Here is a 19,919-nt window from a genome sequence, read left to right as displayed (position 1 = left end):
GTAAGGGTTAGAAAATTTACTCTTCAAGCTTCCATAGCCAACTCCATCTTCTTCCTTCTCAACTCTTCAAAAAACCCTAACTCCCTAATCATCATTCCTTCTACACCACCAAGCTCTACCACCACCATCTCATTTCCAGCAACAAGGAAGGATTCTTGAAGGCTAAAGAAGCTGCAAATCCATCGAAGAAGCTACAAAAGTTTGAATCTTCAAGGGTAAGTAACACTTTTACCCTTTTGACCCTTTTTCTTGATCTATTTCTAAACCCCACTTCTTTTTGGTTTCAAGCTCCGGCCCTAACTGAAAAGGGCCATCTTTTGAGCTCATCTTCACTTCTCATTAAGGGCTCAACCCTGTTTGAGCCCTCCATAATATACTTGCTTCATTGATCATCTTGTATGTCATGATTTTGTATGCTATCTTTGGCCCATGAGCAATCTGTTTTTGAGCATGTTATAAACTGATATAAGGCTTATTTTGAGCCCATCTTCAACATTGGAGAAGGGATCAACATTGTTTGGTGTTTCCATGTGTCACTTGTAGTTATATCCCCTATTTGGCCCCATTTTTGCATAAATTGATAGCCCTCTTTGCTTCTGTTTTTGGCCCTTGGTCCGAACTAAAAGTGGCCTTATTTTGGCCTATACTTCATGTTTCATTCACACTTTTTTTCTGTTTGGTGATTATTTTATATACTTCATGTTTTAGCACCTTTTGAGCCTTGTCTTGCATCACATTTTTGGCATATTTGTATACTGATTTGAGGTCTTACATATACTGTAAATGTTCATATTTTTGGTCCATCTTCAGTGTTGTAGAAGGAAATTTTTCAGTTTGAGTTTTTCTTATACCACTTGCTTCATTACCCCTCTTTTGGCCCCTATCCTTGCATGCTATTTTTCCCCTACTTATACTTGCTGTTTGGCCATGTTTATAACTGTGAAAGTAAATCTTTTGGGACTGTATAGCTTCTGTCTTTGCATTGCATGTCCATATTGTGCATATTTGGCATAGCTATAGGCCATTTCGGGTGCCTAATGTTGCATTTCGGGACATTTCCTTGCATTTCATGTCATTTCGCTTCATTTCGGGACTGTTTTCCCCCATATTTTATTGCTGAAATTCCATTAGTATGCTTGCATATCATTTTTGCCATATTTCATCACATTTTAGCATCGCCTCGGTTTGCGTGCCCGTGTGCACGCATTTCGAGGCATTCCATTTTTATCCGCCGGCATCCCATGTGAGTGTGGCTGAGGCTCACTCATGTTGGTATAAGCCCATTTGTCATTTCCATGTCATTTCATCGCATTTTAGCATCGTCTCGGTTTGCGTGCCCGTGTGCACGCATTTCGAGGCATTCCATTTTTATCCGCCGGCATCCCATGTGAGTGTGGCTGAGGCTCACTCATGTTGGTATAAGCCCATTTGTCATTTCCATGTCATTTCACCACATTTTAGCATCGCCTCGGTTTGCGTGCCCGTGTGCACGCATTTCGGGGCATTCCATTTTTATCCGCCGGCATCCCATGTGAGTGTGGCTGAGGCTCACTCATGTTGGTGTAAGCCCATTTGTCATTTCCATGTCATTTCATTGCATTTTAGCATCGCCTCGGTTTGCGTGCCCGTGTGCACGCATTTCGAGGCATTCCATTTTTATCCGCCGGCATCCCATGTGAGTGTGGCTGAGGCTCACTCATGTTGGTAGAAGCCCATTTGTCATTTCCATGTCATTTCATCACATTTTAGCATCGCCTCGGTTTGCGTGCCCGTGTGCACGCATTTCAAGGCATTCCATTTTTATCCGCCGGCATCCCATGTGAGTGTGGCTGAGGCTCACTCATGTTGGTATAAGCCCATTTGTCATTTCCATGTCATTTCATCGCATTTTAGCATCGCCTCGGTTTGCGTGCCCGTGTGCACGCATTTCGAGGCATTCCATTTTTATGCGCCGGCATCCCATGTGAGTGTGGCTGAGGCTCACTCATGTTGGTATAAGCCCATTTGTCATTTCTATGTCATTTCATCGCATTTTAGCATCGCCTCGGTTTGCGTGCCCGTGTGCACACATTTCGAGGCATTCCATTTTTATGCGCCGGCATCCCATGTGAGTGTGGCTGAGGCTCACTCATGTTGGTATAAGCCCATTTGTCATTTCCATGTCATTTCATCGCATTTTAGCATCGCCTCGGTTTACGTGCCCGTGTGCACGCATTTCGAGGCATTCCATTTTTATCCGTCGGCATCCCATGTGAGTGTGGCTGAGGCTCACTCATGTTGGTATAAGCCCATTTGTCATTTCCATGTCATTTCATCACATTCCGTCATCGCCTCGGTTTGCGTGCCCGCGTGCACGTATTTCGAGACACATATCATCGCCTCGGTTTGCGTGCCCGCGTGCACGTATTTCGAGACACATATCATCGCCTCAGTTTGCGTGCCCGCGTGCACGTATTTCGAGACACATTTCATTGCCTCGGTTTGCGTGCTCGCGTGCACGCATTTCGAGGCATCTCATTTTCATTGCATTGCGTATGTTAGGATTGCATCTTAGTTGCATTTCACGCATATCATGCATATAGCATCATGTCCAGAATAGGAGTTAGCCCGGGCACGGGAAACGAGGTACATTTCGTACTCCGAGTGACGGAATGTGTCTCAATTTCTCCAGTCACTGACACTCCGGATTATCCATGATGGAGTTAGGTTTTAGCTGTAGTTTCATGTGCATTCATCCTATATTGAGTTGTGCATTTCGACTCCTCGGCCATCATGCCTCGGTATGCGTGATTGGTGGCACGAGGATCGAGACATGCATATATTTGTGCAAATACATTGCTATGCCCCTTTCCTGCTCTCTGTTGCAGCAAAATGAAGAATCAGCAACCTTTTGGGGCTTGGCACGCATTTCAGGAACAGGTGTAAACAGAGGCTAATTGGGGCATTCCGGTGGATTTCTGCGCAAGACGATCCGGACATGCATCATCCACCAGAAGCAAGGCACTCCCTGGCTTGCATGCCAATTTACTTGTTTTCTTAGTTAATTTTTTAATTAATGAGAATTTTGTAATATTTCGGACTGTAATATTCTTCTATTCGGGACTGTAATATTTGGACTGTATTATTTATTCGGACCCTCTCTGCGAGGGCATAATTGTAATAAGTGTGCGTGAGTGTGATGTATGTCTTCCAACCCCACGTCTTTCTTCCCTTTTATTTACCAGCTTACGATGGTTAGATTAGGGCATATTTAAATTAGCATACAGTATGACAGCATGTTTGCATTCATTCATCTGTATTGCATGCACCGGGCTCGGCGCATCATACTAACTGCATTGTACTTTCAATTCCAAATTGAATACATGATAGCTGTAGCATTTCATATACCATCTTGAAATAGCCAAGCCTGCTATAGTTGCATTTTTGCATGCGTTGCATTAGGCATTACTGTGTACTTAGGATTCATGCATGATTTCTAATGAGTTTCTATTTTGGCTTGGAGTACTCGGTAAGCTTTATGCTTTAGCATCCTTGCATGCGTGTGAGTGCTGCCATGAATAGCATGCTTACCATGAGGCTATGTGCTTATCTGATATACCTGCCTGAATGCCTGTGGGTGAAGGTTGGGTTATCTGAATTGGAATAAATCATCAAATGTTTCAAGCCTACCTGCGGGTAGCAAACCATTTTCAAAAACAAGCATGAAATGTTTTGTTCCAATTCAGGCGATCCAGTCTATACTTGTATGCTGTGAGCATCACATAGTAACCTAGGCTAATAACCAGAATAAGAACATACAATATTTTCAAAAATAGATATCACGGTTAGTAGAGGCCGGTCTATGACCGGGCGAGCGGGGGTGCTCACGAAGTGACCTTCCCCAATCGTACCCAAATTCCCGAGCCGAGGCAACTTTGGTGATGACGGACACATGGCCTCTTGGCACCGAGTCAGGGTTTCCTAAATTTCCCAAAATAAAATATTTAGGTGGCGACTCTGTATCTGGCAAAGCAGTCCATGTTTGGCACTACTTTTTCAAAAATCAGTTTCTCAAAACGATTTGCCGGATTTGGACTCTTTGGTTCAGATTAGGAACCGTGACATTTTAAGAGTCCGAGCTGTAGTGACCCCAAATGAACAGAACGGGAGCTAACCCTCCCGGGTCGTTCGGGGGACGTCTACAAGCTTCCATTTGCTTTTGTGTTGCTAGACATGCCGAGTTTTAACGTCATTCTAGGCATGGATTGGTTGTCCTCGTATCGAGCGGTGATTGATTGTTTTCGTCAGAGGGTCACAGTGTGCACCTCAAGTGGTGATTGTTTTTATTTTCTAGGGGACAGGGTTGATCGGGTCTTATCATCAGTATTTGATCCTCGTAGTGGGAACAAGCTTAATGGTCTTCTTGTTGCCCTCTTGTATAGTGAGAGTGACGGGACTCAAGTTGAGTTGCTAAGGGTAGTTTGTGAATACTCGGACGTGTTTCCCAAGGATCTTACTAGTTTGCCACCCCACCGAGAGATTGAATTTACTATTGACTTAGTGCCTGGAACGACACCAATATCCATGGCGCCATATAGATTTTCACTCACAGAGTTGCATAAGTTGAAGATTCAACTCCAAGAGCTCTTAGACAGGGGCTTCATTCGCCCCAGTACGTCGCCTTGGGTAGCGCCGGCTCTCTTTGCGAAGAAAAAGGATGGGTCATTGCGGTTGTGTATCGATTACCGCAAGTTGAATCGAGTTACCGTTAAGAACAAATACCCTTTACCCATAATGGATGACTTGTTTGACCAACTCAGGGGGTCTTCTTGCTTTTCGAAGATAGATTTGAGATCGAGTTACCATCAGTTGAGAGTCTGGGAGGATGACATCTAGAAAACGGCCTTTTGCACGCGTTATGGCCACTGTGAGTTCCTTGTAATGTCATTTGGGTTGACTAATGCACCGGCTTCCTTCATGGATTTGATGAACCGAATTTTTAGGGAGTACTTGGATCGTTTTCTGGTCGTCCTTGTGGATGACATTCTAATTTATTCGACTTTCGAGGAGGAACACGAGACTCACTTGAGGATAGTCCTTGACTTGCTTAGGGAGCATCAGTTATATGCCAAATTCGAGAAGTGTGAGTTTTGGCTCACCGAGGTGAATTTTTTAGGTCATGTGGTGTCAAGAGAGGGAGTAACTGTACATTCGTCAAAGACAGATTCTATACAAGATTGGGAGCAGCCTAAGAATGTCTTTGAGATCTGGAGTTTCTTGGGGTTTGCGGGGTACTACTGACGTTTTGTAAGGGACTTTTCTAGATTAGTCGCGCCTTTGACTAGGTTGACTAGAAAGGGGGTTAAGTTTGTGTGGAGTGAAGCTTGTGAAAAGTCCTTCCAAGAGCTTAAAACTAGATTGACTATGACACCGGTGTTGATAATTTCGGAAAGGGGCTTGGGTTATACTATCTTTTGTGAAGCGTCTCAGGATGGGCTTAGTTGTGTTTTGATGCAAGAAGGAAAGGTTGTAGCCTACGGTTCACGACAATTGAAAATTCATGAGAAGAATTACCCTACCTATGATTTAAAGTTAGCCGCAGTAGTGTTTGCCTTGAAAATTTGGAGGCATAACTTGTACGGTGAGAAGTTTGAAGTTTTCTCTGATCATAAGAGCCTAAAGTATTTGTTTTCTCAAAAAGATTTGAATTTATGTCAACGGAGGTGGATGGAGTTTTTAGAAGATTATGATTTTGAGTTACACTATCACCCAGGGAAGGCCAATGTAGTGGCTGACGCCTTAAGTCGGAAATCTGTGAGTAGTTTGGCGAGTGTGGCTGTAGACACCCCATTTTTGACTGTCCTCAAGAATTGGACGCCACCGCTTAAACACTCGGTGGTCATCCATGTTTGTGTTCGTCTTGAGTTCCCAGAGGTCTCGGCTACGCGTCTTGCCTCAGGATCTCTTGACTCGACTATTTTGTGTCTGGTTTTACACCAAGCACCTGTGCTTTGCCATGGAGGGGCAGAGAATGGCTTGTGAGCCATCCCCACACTCCACCGGCCATGGCTTGAGGCCACCGGCTGTGTTTTGTTGCCACTGGCCAAATGTTTGGCCGACCGGCACTATAGATGGCCGGCTGGCTATCTTTTTTTGGTCAATTGCATTTTTGGCCGGCCGACTACTGTGTATCTGCTTTTGCAGATATTTTTGTGCAGCTGGCATACACTTTCACCCCCTCCATACACGTGTATGGAGGGATTGCCCTCTTGTTAGCTTCCTTTGGAAGCTTTACAAGACCATTTTTGTCTACAAAAGAGAGGCTCTTCTCTCTTGTTTAAGGGTTAGACAAGTTAGGCATTATTTTTCAAAGCTTTGAGTTCTAGGGTTAGGGTTTGTATATATCCTATCTCTATATCTCTCTTTCTTGGTGTATTTGTGTGTGTTTTAGGCCTTAGTATTGCACACAAACACCCACTGCTGCACCATTCTCTTGGAACTAAGGTTCTAGAGGGTTGTTTTGAAGTTTTGAAGCTGGTTTGGACCTAAGGAGACTGCTGGTCCACCATTTGTGAAGAGGGTCTACAAGGGTAAGAAACTTGTCCATTTTCTCCCATTTTTGCATAGCTTATTTACCTATCTTGCATCTGTTTTTGAGCTTAGTGTATAACAAATAAAAGTTGTGTTTTTACTTGCTCTAAGTAGTTGCTTAAGGGTGTTTCAAGCTTTGGGGTTGTTTGACCCCTCTTAAGCCTTGAAAGGCTCCATTTTGGTTGAGCTCTGGGACCATTGTCTTTGGGCCTCCTCACCACTGACATCTTGAGGGATTTCAGAGGTGAGGATGGTGCCTTGAGGTCCCAAGAAGGAGAGGGCCACCCCCTCTCCTTGTTGTCCTTGAAAAGGGTCATTTTTAGCCTCTTGAGGGAGCATATAGTTTGAGTATGTATTGACCATGCCTTGGCTGATTTTCAGGCTCATTATGTCATAACATAGCATTGTTGTATGTTGGTTTTGGTACACCATGCTTGTCTAGCATACATACCTTGTAATGCCATGATTTGCCTCAATACATGCATAGCATTTAGACTACCATGCTTTTGTGTTTTGGCCAAGATTTGTGAAGATTATATGCATATTTTGATGTGCTAAGGGACTGTTTTAAGTCATTTGAGTCATCCATGCCTTGCTTTGTATAGCTACCATGTAATTCCTCTTGTATGCCTTAAGCTGTGGCCCTTCTAGCATGCCATCCTTGCTTTGTTTCAGTGGTTTGGAACCACTTGACATGTTATTTCAGACCTCATGACGTGTCCATATGCTTACATTTGATCCCCCTTCAATGTGTTTAAAGGTTGTTGCCTTATGCCCCTTGTTTAGGCCTTGGAGTATGCTTGCATTTTTAGACCACTTAGATGCCATCTAAGTACATCCTTAGCTTTGTTTAGGTCTGCATTAGACCTATTTTAAGTCCCTTTGGCCTTGTGAGGCTTGGTTGACCTAGCCTTGGTTTACCTCCCCTTTGGCTTGCCTTAAGTCTTGGACCATTGTTGCATGTTTGGCTTGCCTTATTTACTTGGTTTGGCACCTCTTTATAACATGTTTTTCAGAGCTTTATGTGCATGCCATTAATCCATGTTTTGTCACTTTTAAGTGTGTTTAAAGGTTGCATGTTTGATGCTTGAGTGTTGGCCCATTAGCATGTGCATGTGTGTGTGTGTGTGTGTGTTGGCCCTCATTTCCATAGCATTGGCTACTATTTTGGACCTAGTTTAGGGCTGTCCAATTAGTGTAAGTCCCTTCCTTGCAAGCCATTCAAATGTCATTACATTATTCCATAGTTGTATGCTTTGGTTGCATGTGTTGCATGCTTAAAAATCACTTGCATTGGGTATGCATCTTCTTAGTCAAGTTGTTAGCATATTTGTATGACTTGCATGTTTGCATGGTTGAGTTGCACATTGCATACTTGATTAGCTTGCATGAATTGCATGCCCAGTGAGCATTGTGCATTGCGTCTCCATGTTACACACTTAGTCTCACATGCTTAGGTTGCATTGCACTAGCATGCATGCTTGGCCTCTTGAATTGCTTGTGATAGAGGTTGAGTTCAATTTGTTTGTTTATGTGCATTGCATGACATTTGAAATGAAAATGCACAACTTGGTCTCTTAGGCCACCACACATTGAAATGCGTGATTGGTGGTCTGAGAACCAAGGGCCGTATCCCTTTGAGTCACAAACATGACAAGGGATGTGTCGGTGCACACATTCGCTTGAATTGCATTGTCATGCAAAGCTTTGCCCTCTGCTGCTGTCAAACAAGTCCTGCAGGAATTTTTGGCCGATCGACTACACAGAGTGCCGACCGGCCATCCATCGGTGGCCGATGGATTCATCTTTAGCCGATGACCATCAAATCAAAGCCAGTGATGATCCCCTTTGGCCGATGGCATTCCCTAGTATCCAGTGAGAACATCCTAAGACTTTGGCAGTTTTTAGAGGAGTATAGTATGGAAAACAGAGGCAGCTTGCGCATGGCAGTGGACTTCCGAGCAAGGCCGAGCATGCATTGCATTGGGCTCTTTTCCCGAGGCCGTTTATCGCTTTCTTAGATTAGTTGATTTGCTTATCTAATTTAGTTGGTCTGTAATAATTAATTAGCTAAGATAGTTGGTTTGTTATTCTGGCTGTATTATTCTTTCGAACCCTCCGAGCGAGGGCAATTGTGTAATAAGTGTGGGTGCGTATATGCATGTCTTCCAACCCCACTTCTTTCTCCCTTTTACTTACCTGCTTTGATAGTTAGTATTAGGACATGTTTACTTTAGCATATCTTATGCTATGCATGCGTGCATCATTCAACAGTATTGCATGCACCGGGCTCGGCACATCATGCTAACTGCATCGTATTGCAAATCTAACTTGAATACATGCTACTTGCCGCACTTTACATGCCATTCCAGGATTAGCCGAGCCTATCCTAATTGCATTCTGTATGCGTTGCATTAGCCACTTTAACATGGACTTGGATCATGCATGTTTGCTAACATGTTCTTGTTTTGGCACGGAGTACTAGGTAAGCTTTTATGCTTTAGTATCTTGCATGAGTGTGAGTGTTTGTCATGACAGCATGCTTACCATGTGGCTAGATGCTTATGTGTTATAAACTGCCTGAATGCCTGTGGGTGAAGGTTGGATTGTTTGAGTTGGAACAACTCGTCGAAATCTGTATTTTAGCCTACTTGCGAGTAGCAAACCTCAAAACGTTTTTCGAAGCAAATGGATATGCAATGCTTTGTTCCAAATTAGACGATCTAGTCTATACTTGTTTGCTGTGCGCATAACATAGTAATTCTAGGCTAATAAATGGAATAAGAACACATAACGTTTTCAAAAATGGATATCACGGTTAGTAGAGGCCGATATTCGGATCGGGCGAGAGGGAGTGCTCATAGCTGACCTTCCCCAATCGTACCCTAGCTCCCGAGCCGAGGCAACTTTGGTGATGACGGACACGTGGCCTTTGGCACCGAGTCAGGGTTTCCTAAATCTCCCCTTAAAAAATATTTAGGTGGCGACTCTGTATCTGGCAAAGCAGTCCATGTTTGGCACTTCTTTTCTAAAAATCTATTTTCTCAAAACGATTTGCCGGATTTGGACTCTTCGGTTCAGATTAAGAACCGTGACACAAATTGAGTCCGAACTGTAGCACGAAGGCCTAACGCGGGCGCGTCTACAGTTTCTGGCGACTCTGCTGGGGATTTAGAGAGCTTGACTCGAACTCGTGATATCCTGTTTTGATTTCATTTATGTGTCTCTTTGCATTGCATGTGCATTGGTGCGCCTAAGACACCGTGTTTGCCATCTGCCATTCCTGAACGGTTTGCCGGAGGCTTGACTTTGTCAAAGCATGCTCTAAGGCTGACCGGTTGTGGGCTCTGATAGTATGGGAACACAAACCCTGGTTTTACTGGGGTACCCTTTTCGACCATTCGACCTAGTGCATATCGAAATCCATAGTGACCATTCCAAATTAGGACAGGTTGCTTACCCGATGTTAGGTTGTTTGAAAACTGCTACGTGCATAGTGAAACCCTAGCTCCTGACAAAATAGGACAGGGAAACCCTACCCCCTCCATAGGGGTGTTTTGACTCTCTTTACTTGCTATGTGTTTTTAGAGTGTATCTATGCAGTGGAACACACATATCAGTTCACAAGTTTGAGTATCAGACCAGAGGGCATCAATGTCAGTTTATGCGAATCAGTTATATCTGTTGGTATCCGATTCAGTATTTTGGGGGCAGTGATTTTGGGCAAAAGTGATCAGTAGTAGAGTACAGTTATTCAGCTATACTAGCGTCTGTTCTGATTGGTTCGAAATGCTGCGTGTTTTCTCTTTCAGTTTAGAGAGTTGATACAGAATAGCTAGTGTTCCTCCTTGCTGAGACAAGACAGATATCTGATTCGTCCGTCGCCGTTCAGTACAGCAAACTTATCATAACGCAGAATTCAGAGGAGATTGTGGTTATGACGGCCGCATCAGATCAAGGAATCACTCTGCAAAGTGAGACCAATGTCGATGTACCGCATCCACCCAGGTCGCCTGTCGCGCACCCGGTCTGGACCCCCCAGTTGTATCAGGCTCGTGAGCCCACCACGTTTGAATTGATAGGAATGATAGGCGACCTCCAGAGATCCGTGGCCGATCAAGCCTATGGAATGTCGGCTTCACCACCAGCGGCACCGTATGCCGGGAATTTCATACCACAGGAGCCCCCGCTACTGGGGCGGATTGTGATCGAGCTTAGCCAACCAGAGGTTGCCTCCGGCTACAGCAACGACGTGTCAGCAACAACCGGGCTTCGCTCTGATGTAGTAACCCAAACCCCCGATCAGGCTGAGGCCAGGGGTAAGGACAAGATGAAGGCAGACACTGATCCCATTGAACAACTACTGCGGGCAGTCGAGGCTTTGAAAGCCGAGGGGATGAACAAGCAGCAGATATCCGCAGTTGTGGCAAAAACTGTGGAGGATGCTTTCCCCACTCCACCTGAGGGTAGTTCAAGTCAGTCAGAAAATCGGGATAGGCCCCGTCATGCCAGAACAGTTCCTCCTATTCCTAAACCTGCACCTGGGAAAGATCAGAAAACCAAGGCAGTGCCCGCCGACCCTGTTGCTAGTGCGTCTAGTAAGAATACTCAGACTTCAAAGTACCTGCCCCGAGGGCGCAGGATCTTTCATGCTCTCTACATTCCTCTGTCTAAGGCACTTCAGATTCTTGCCGAAAGGGGGCACCTCAAACCCCTTGAACCTCAGCCTCTCCCAAAGAATCTCCCTCTCACACATGATGCTGCTTTGTACTGCACGTACCACCAACAGACCGGTCACACCACCGACAACTGTTTCTGCCTTCGCCATGAAGCGCAGGATCTGATCGATAATGAGGTCATTCTTCCACCTACCTCAGCGAAGTCTGTTACCACCGAGCTGTTGGACTTTGAGGATACTGCGAGCATGTGATCAGGGGTTGGACCACCTACGGGCGGCGCTCGGTGTACTTCAGATGTGGCGTCTGGCACACACTTTTTGAGCATTTGTAAATGCAGTTTTGTAGCTTCTGGCTTGGGTTTTGAGTCAGTTCTCTGTTTTGTTTTTGAGTCTGCCTCTTTGCTTTGAGTCAGTCTTTTTGTTTTTGGGTCTGTCTTATGGTACCGAGTCAGTCCCGTTGTATAGGATGTCAGGTGATTCTAGGGTTGTTGCCTCGAACACCGTTTTGGTTTTGAAAATACCCTTTTGTTTTGAGCCTGTCTCTGTTGTTGAGCCAGTTACAATCAGGGAATTTGAATGAAGCAGCTGCAGCTATCTTGTTTCCATGTTTATTGCAAATTTGAGCTAGTTGTACCAAAGGATTTGAATTGAACGGCCGTGCATTCCACCTGCTCTTTTGTGCCTTGAAAATCGTTGCATTGACCTATGTTTTTCAAACCCTCTTTAACACCGCGGTAAAAACGAAGAGGAAGGAATTCCTCGAGTTTTGCAAAACTTTGATCAATTTGAGGAAAAGAGAGGCATGTTAAGCCTTTAGTGAATGAAACCATGCTTGTTAGCGTGAGTACTGAGAAGGACCCTGGCTTGATCCAGATTGGTTCCACACTACCTTCGGCGCGAGCGATTTGTCGCTTTCTTAAAAACTTTCAAAAACAAATGTTTTGCGCAGTCCTGCGAAGACTTGTGTGGAATCGCTCTTGAGATTGTGCAGCTTAGGATCGCTCTCAGCCTCAAGACTCGAGCCCTTGTTTTAAAGCCTTGAACCACAATTCGGAGTGTTCAACGATCGACCATCAAGAGAGGCCTGTGTGGCCAGATTGGAAGCAGCCCTCGAACAAGAGGCGCCAAAGCCAGATCAAGAAGATCAGATCTCATCAGAAGAAGCCTGTAAAGCTAGAACAGAAGCACCCCTCCAAACTAGGGGCAAAAATGTCCGATTTGCTCAAAGAGCCGAAGATGGGTCCTTCAGTAAGTCAATGCAATAGCCACTCTCCTGGATACGGATGGCTTCAAAACCCTAAATCCATTTGGCATGGACTTGTTACACTTTTACCCTTGAGAGGCTCGCTGGGCCGAAAACCTGAAAGGGCGACCCAGGCAAAAGTTAGAGCGAAAAAAAAAAAAAAAAAAAAAAAGAACAAAAGAAAAAAATGCAAAAAGGAAAATGAAGAAAATGCAAAAAATGAAAAAAAAAAATGAAAGAAAAAAAAAAGAAATGAAAAGAAAAGAAGAACAGAGCTCGCAAGGTTGAAAACCCAGAAGGGCGGCCTTGGCAAAAGTTAGAGCGCAAAAGGGGAGGTTAAATACCCGAGTGTACCTTAACCCCGAACTACGTAAGGCTTGATTCCCATCTTTGGGATACGTAGGCAACTTCATTCCGAAGTCCAGCTGTAAAACACTTCAAAATCAACTGTGTCCATGTAATGGTTTTGATCATCTTTACCTTCTCTGTATCCGAGAGTTCGGTTGTCATCGTCACTCTGAGGACTGATTACAATGCGCTACGATGCTATCCAAACAAGGGGCAACTTTCCGTTGCCGTACAGTGTGCCGTGGAGCCATTCAAACAAGGGGCAACTTTCTGTTGCCGTGTAGCTCTCTTCAAACAAGGGGCAATTATCCTTTGAATCTGAGGTTGTGCATCTCAAGAGTAGGTTCCGTGCTTGTTGAGCATTGGCCGTTTGCAAAAATAGTTTTTGAGAATTTTTATAGAGGTTGACTGATTTTCTCGAAAAGTATTTCATTTTTTTTCAAAACTGGACCATTTCTTGGATCTAAAAAAAAGAAAATTTTCAGTACTCATAGCTGGACTTGCATGATTTTAAATCAGAAAATTGAACAAGTATGTTAATCTGACTCTCATTCTGGTCAAAATTGTTTTAATAGAAAACCAAAACAAAAAATGGTCAAAATGATGAACTAGGGGCACAGTTGAGTCAGGTGTTCTGTCTTTTCCCCATTATTAACATGCTTGCCAAGAAAGGCACCATACCTGCCGGAAAAAGGCACCACTGAAGCTATCCGCAAAAGGGCAGAAAGCTCTCACATCCTCCAAGCAACGAGGTATCAAGCCAAGTGCGAAGCACGAACCGGAATGGATCAAGATATCCCATTCCCTCAACTGGGCAGATCTGATCACGTCCAAACTCCCCAGAAGAGCATCGTCAACCGATGTCAGCCGCAGATTTGCTACACACCCAATTGTAGCGCAGCCCCTCTGTGGAAGAAACTCACTGTTGTGAACGAGAAGAAGAATCTAGCGGAATGCTAGGGGCAAGACCCCGCAACTTTCTGTTTATCCACCAACCACCTAGGGGAGGGATAAAAAAAATGAGAGATTGAAGAATAGAGAGATGTGCGCTGAGAGAAAAAGTGAGAAAATGGCTTTTTTTCAGAAAAACAGAGATTGAGTGCCAGAGTGACGTGAGAATCACAAATGAGAAAAGGGTGGGAAACACTACCCGAAGAAACTGGCTCCTCGCGAACTGAGAGGTCTCTTGTCTTTGTAACACGTCTGTGTGTCGTGTCTTTTGTTTTGTTTACCTCAACTTTTGTTTTGAGTCTTTTTTGAGCGTTACTCGATGTGTTTAGGTCGTGTACCTTTTGTTGAGTCATAGTATGCTGTGTTTAGTTGTAGGCTCAATACCCGGTTGAGAATCCTTTTCTCATTTTCAAAAAAAATCGTTTTGTGCTCATAGTGCTGTGCCATTCTGCACATTTATGCAAAACAAGATTCTTTCTTTCATAAACCACAATGTTCAACCCAGGTCATGTGAGAACAGTAGAACAAGGACCTATCTGAAGCTATATAGGTTCCGGACTGCAAAGCAAAAGAAAAGAGGGAAAATTTGGAGCATCGTAGTCTGTTTCAACTTTGGTAAATTCCGAGACTGCACTCCAGGTGCACCTTCTCAGACCTCGCCATTTTTCAGGAGTATGAGTATATCTCGACCCCAAATGTAAGCCTACTTCAAGTCAGAATGGCAGTCCAAGTAGCACCCGAGGGTTTCACAAACAGATGTTATCTCTCGCCAATATAAACAGGGTGTCCCCTTTTGAGCTGAGTGTATTGCCAAGTCCTCCGAAAGGTAAATCGGACGCACCAGAGTACATGTTTGATGCCCTTCCATTGCATAGAATGTGCACTTTTATATACACTTCTGTTACATGCGTGCCGCTGTAGACGCGACCGTGGGCCTCACGCTACAGTTCGGACTCAATTTGGGTCACGGTCTTTAATCTGAACCAAAGAGTCCAAATCCAGCAAGTCGTTTTGAGAAACAGATTTTTGAAAAGAAGTGCCAAACATGGACTGCTTTGCCAGATACAGAGGCGCCACCTCAATATTTTTTATGGGGGAATTTAGGAAATCCTGACTCGGTGCCAAAGGCCACGTGTCCGTCATCACCAAAGTTGCCTTGGCTCGGGAACTTGGGTACGATTGGGGAAGGTCAGCTATGAGCACCCCCGCTCGCCCGATCCGAAGATCGGCCTCTACTAACCATGATATCCTGTTTTGAAAACGTTATGTGTTCTTATTCCATTTATTAGCCTAGAATTACTATGTTATGCACGCAGCAAACAAGCATAGATTAGATTGCCTAATTTAGAAACAAGCATTGCATATCCGTTTATTTTGGAAAATGTTTTGGAATTTTGCTACTCGCAAGTAGGCTAAAATACGAATTTCAACGACTTTTTCCAACCTAGACAATCCAACCTTCACCCATAGGCAATCAATCAGTAATATCACGTAAGCATTTAGCCGCATGGCAAGCATACTGACATGGCAACACTCACACGCATGCGGTATGCTAAAGCATAAATACTTACAATGTACTCCGTGCCAAAACAATAAACTAGTTAGCAAACATGCGTGATCCTAGTTCATGTCAAATTGACTAATGCAACACATGCAGGATGCAATTAGAGTAGGCTCGGCTAACCTAAACATGGCATGTGAAATGCAATCAATTGATGCACGTATTCAATTTGGAATTGAAAGTACAAATGCAGTTAGCATGATGTATCGAGCCCGGTGCATGCGATACAAATGCATGAATGCACGCATGCATAGCATAAGGTATGCTAATTTTAAATATGCCCTAGTCTACCATCATAAGCAGGTAAATAAAAGGGAAGAAAGACGTGAGGTTGGAAGACATACACACACTCACGCACACTTATTGCACAATTGCCCCCACTCGGAGGGTCTGAATAAATATTACAGTCCGAATAATAAACACATTAATTCTTACAGAATTCTAATTAACTAACAGAATGAATGCAAAAAAAAAAAAAAAGAAAGGTGGCCACAGCCCCTGCCTCGAGATGCGCGAATGATGCATGCTCGAACCCGTCTCGCCCGGAAAGTCCGTACCATACCATAGCTGCCTCTGTTTTCACTGCCTTGCTTCTCTGAAAAACGCCAAAGTTCTGGGACAGGTTCCTTGCACACTGCAGAATACCATCGGTTGGAGGAAATGCCCACCGGCAATATATAATTTTCATCGGCTACTGATGGAGTTATCGGCCATTCACCAATGGCAGGTCAGCACTGAATGCTGCCGGTCGGCAGAAATTTCCTGCAGAAGACAGCTTTGACAGCAACAGAGGATAGACAGTATATGGCATGGGATTTCAAGCACATGTGCGCATGGTCATGTTCCCCATCATGTATTGAACTCAGGGAAGCATGGCCCTCGATCCTCGAGCCATCAATTGTGCATGATAGCCTAAGAGATCAAGCTTGCCATTTGATGTAAAAATGCATGCAACACACACAAATGAGGACCAAGACCCTATCATGTCGGAGTCAAGGGCCCCGGTGACCGAGAGTTAAGACGCATTACATCACTTATAGTATGAATGCTCCTTAACCCTCACACTTGGGTTGACACCCCCAAACCAAGTAATGCAATGCATGTTATGCAAACATGACTCAAAGATACAACATGAGATTAAGATGCAAGGCATGCCAAATGTCATGCAACTACCATTGTAAGCATGCAATGCTAGGTATGCAAGATGCAAATGCAATGCAAACATGGACGATTTAAGCAATGGAATCATCATGTTACAACACCTAATGAAGCAATCCTGCAACAAACATGAGACAAGCATGCAATGGTGGACTTAAACCATAAAGGGGTAGACCTCAATCCACCCCAAAACAGTGGCCAAAAGTGCCCAAAATGGTGGACAAACACTCATGCCAATACGCAAGCCAGTGGACCTAAGGTTAAGGCACAAAAAGGGGGCACTTTACTTCCACCAACATGACCATTCATGGCATGAATTGGACAAGCAAAAACAGAATCCTAGCATGCCAAAATGGACTCCAAAACCTACTGATATGGCAGCTTAAGTGGCTCCAATGAGATGCATGCACCAAGACTCATTTCTAGTCATAAAAGGGCACATCCTCAAAGCATGAAAAAGGTCACATATGCACACATACAAACATGATTTATTGACTGAAATACGATCCTAAACGATGCCAAATCATGAGGATGGTCTAAGCTATGCATGCTAGAGGCCAATACACTCAAGGCTTACAAGCCAAAGCACAAAGAGATGACACCAAACAAGGCAAGCATGACTCAAACAGATGGCCAACAGGCCTTAAACATGGTAAACTAAGGCCAATACCTTCATGAAATTAGGCTAACACATACAAGAATCATGACCTAAACACAAGATGCATTTCTAGGCCAAATAGAGGAATGTAAAGCAAGTATGTTAAGCATGCAAAAGGGCACAAATCCAACCAAAAACAGAGATAACATGTGACCTAGAAACACCAAAAAAACTCTGAAATAGGGCCAAAATCAATCAAGCATGCATGTTTCCCTTTAAGCTAAAAGACAAGGAAATGAGGCAATGAAGGGAGAGAGGTGTCCCTCCCCTATATAAGACTTCAAACCACCTTCCTCACCGCTGAAAATCCACTGGTTTTCAGTGGTGAGAACACTAAGACACTCAAGCAAAGAAAGCCTCACAAAGGAAGCACCAAAAAGGCCAAATAAGGCTTAAGAGGGTGAGTTTGAACTCAAACCACAAAACACCCTTAATGAAAGCTCTTAAGCATGAAAATATAAGCTTTTTTTATGTTATGCACAAAACCTAAATCAGCAAGCAAGATAGGTAAAAAACTAGTGCAAGTTTGGGGAAACTAAAGCAAAGTGATTACCCTTGAAGAACCTTTGAAGAACAGTTGGTCCAGCCCTCTTCTTTTGATCAAAATCAGTCCAAAAGCTCAAGAATCAACCCTCAAAGCCTCTCAATCTCGGAGCAAGGTGTAATGGTGTGTGTATTAGTGCAAAAGTAAGGTCAAATGCACTTTTAGGCTTCCAAACACACACTAAGGGAGGAGAGAGAGGGAAATATTGAAAGAGATGATATATCTATGTATAAGCTCTGGTTTTCTTTCAAACTTGCCAACCTAGAACAAGGAGGAGAGCTTCCCTCTTATAGAAGTCCCCCTTGCAAAGCTTACCAAACAAGCTTGCTTAGGGGGAAATCCCTCCATACACGTGTATGGAGGGGAACAGAGTGGGTGCCAGCTATCACAGCTGGCATAAAATATCTACATAAAGTAAATGAACAGTAGTCGGCTGGTCAAAATTGCCATTTTGACAAAAGGGAGTGCCGACCGGCAACAAAGAATGCCGACCGGCAATATACATTGCCGATGGAAACAAAACACCAGCCGGTGGCCTCTGGCCATGGCCGGTGATGTGTGGGGATGCCTCACAAGGCATTCCCTGCCCCTCCAAGGCAAAATACAAGTGTTTGGTGTAAAACCAGAAACGAAACAGTCGAGTTCGGAGATCCTGAGGCAAGGCGCGTAGCCGAGACCTCCGGGAACTCCAAACAAACACAAACATGGATGATCACCGGGTGTTCAAACGGTGACGTCCAAGTCTTGAGGATGGTCAAAAATGGGGTGTCTACAGTTGCCCCTCTTTGACAGAACTCGAAAGTCATAACAATGATGGGAGTGAATGTCAAAGCCCAGAGACGACCCATTTTTGACAAGGCCGAAGACTCAGACAAACATGCAAGACAAACAAGGTATGCGCCCGAAGGCAGGGGCAAAAGGCAAGACAATGCACAGAGCTGGACATAACTTATGATCATGCAAAGAAAGCTGTAACGAAGCATACATGCGACAGTTTTAAGCTAGCATACACCGAACTACACTACAATGCAGAAAGGATGTAAGAGAATTATGCAATTCTCAATACTTCTCACTCAGAGGATACAATACCTGTGCGGCTCGTCTAGTTCCACCAGCTGCAAATGAACCGTACATACAATATCGTGCCTATAAAGAAAACAACTTAACAAGTACGATGTTAGCAACATGCATAATAGTGTACTTGAAATGCGTGATAACGCAAAGCAAGTGGGAAGCATAACAATGCTGTGAAGGTACGGACATGTAAGTGGAGCATGCGGTCTACGCAGGCAACGAAATTGATCATGAGCAGGCGGTCTACGCAAGTAATGAATTGATTATAAACATGCAGTCTACGCAATCAAAACATGCAGTCTACGCAGGTAATGAATTTGAACAATCATGCGGCCTACGCCATCAAAACATGCGGTCTACGCAGGTAATGAAATTGAACAAACATGCGATCTACGCAAGCAAAACATGCGGTCTACGCAAGTAATGAAATTGAACAAACATGCGGTCTACGCAAGCAAAACATGCGGTCTACGCAGGTAATGAAATTGAACAAGCATGCGGTCTACGCAAGCAAAACATGCGGTCTACGCAAGTGAAACATGCAGTCTACGCAAGGAAAACATGCGATCTACGCAAGTAAAACATGCGGTCTACGCAGGTAATGAAATTGAACAAGCATGCGGTCTACACAAGAAAAACATGTGGTCTACGCAGGTAATGAAATTGAACAAACATGCGGTCTACGCAAGTAATGAAATTGAACAAACATGCGGTCTACGCAAGCAAAACATGCGGTCTACGCAGGTAATGAAATTGAACAAGCATGCGGTCTACGCAAGCAAAACATGCGGTCTACGCAAGTGAAACATGCAGTCTACGCAAGGAAAACATGCGATCTACGCAAGTAAAACATGCGGTCTACGCAGGTAATGAAATTGAACAAGCATGCGGTCTACACAAGAAAAACATGTGGTCTACGCAGGTAATCAAAATTGAACAAACATGCGGTCTACGCAAGTAATGAAATTGAACAAACATGCGGTCTACGCAAGCAAAACATGCGGTCTACGCAGGTAATGAAATTGAACAAGCATGCGGTCTACGCAAGCAAAACATGCGGTCTACGCAAATGAAACATACAGTCTACGCAAGGAAAACATGCGATCTACGCAAGTAAAACATGCGGTCTACGCA

This window comes from Camellia sinensis, chromosome 2 (assembly GCF_055761805.1).
Source record: "Camellia sinensis isolate YWXY chromosome 2, ASM5576180v1, whole genome shotgun sequence".
NCBI lineage: Eukaryota > Viridiplantae > Streptophyta > Magnoliopsida > Ericales > Theaceae > Camellia > Camellia sinensis.
The sequence above is the reverse complement of the archived record's forward strand: the minus strand, read 5'-3'. Positions refer to the sequence as shown.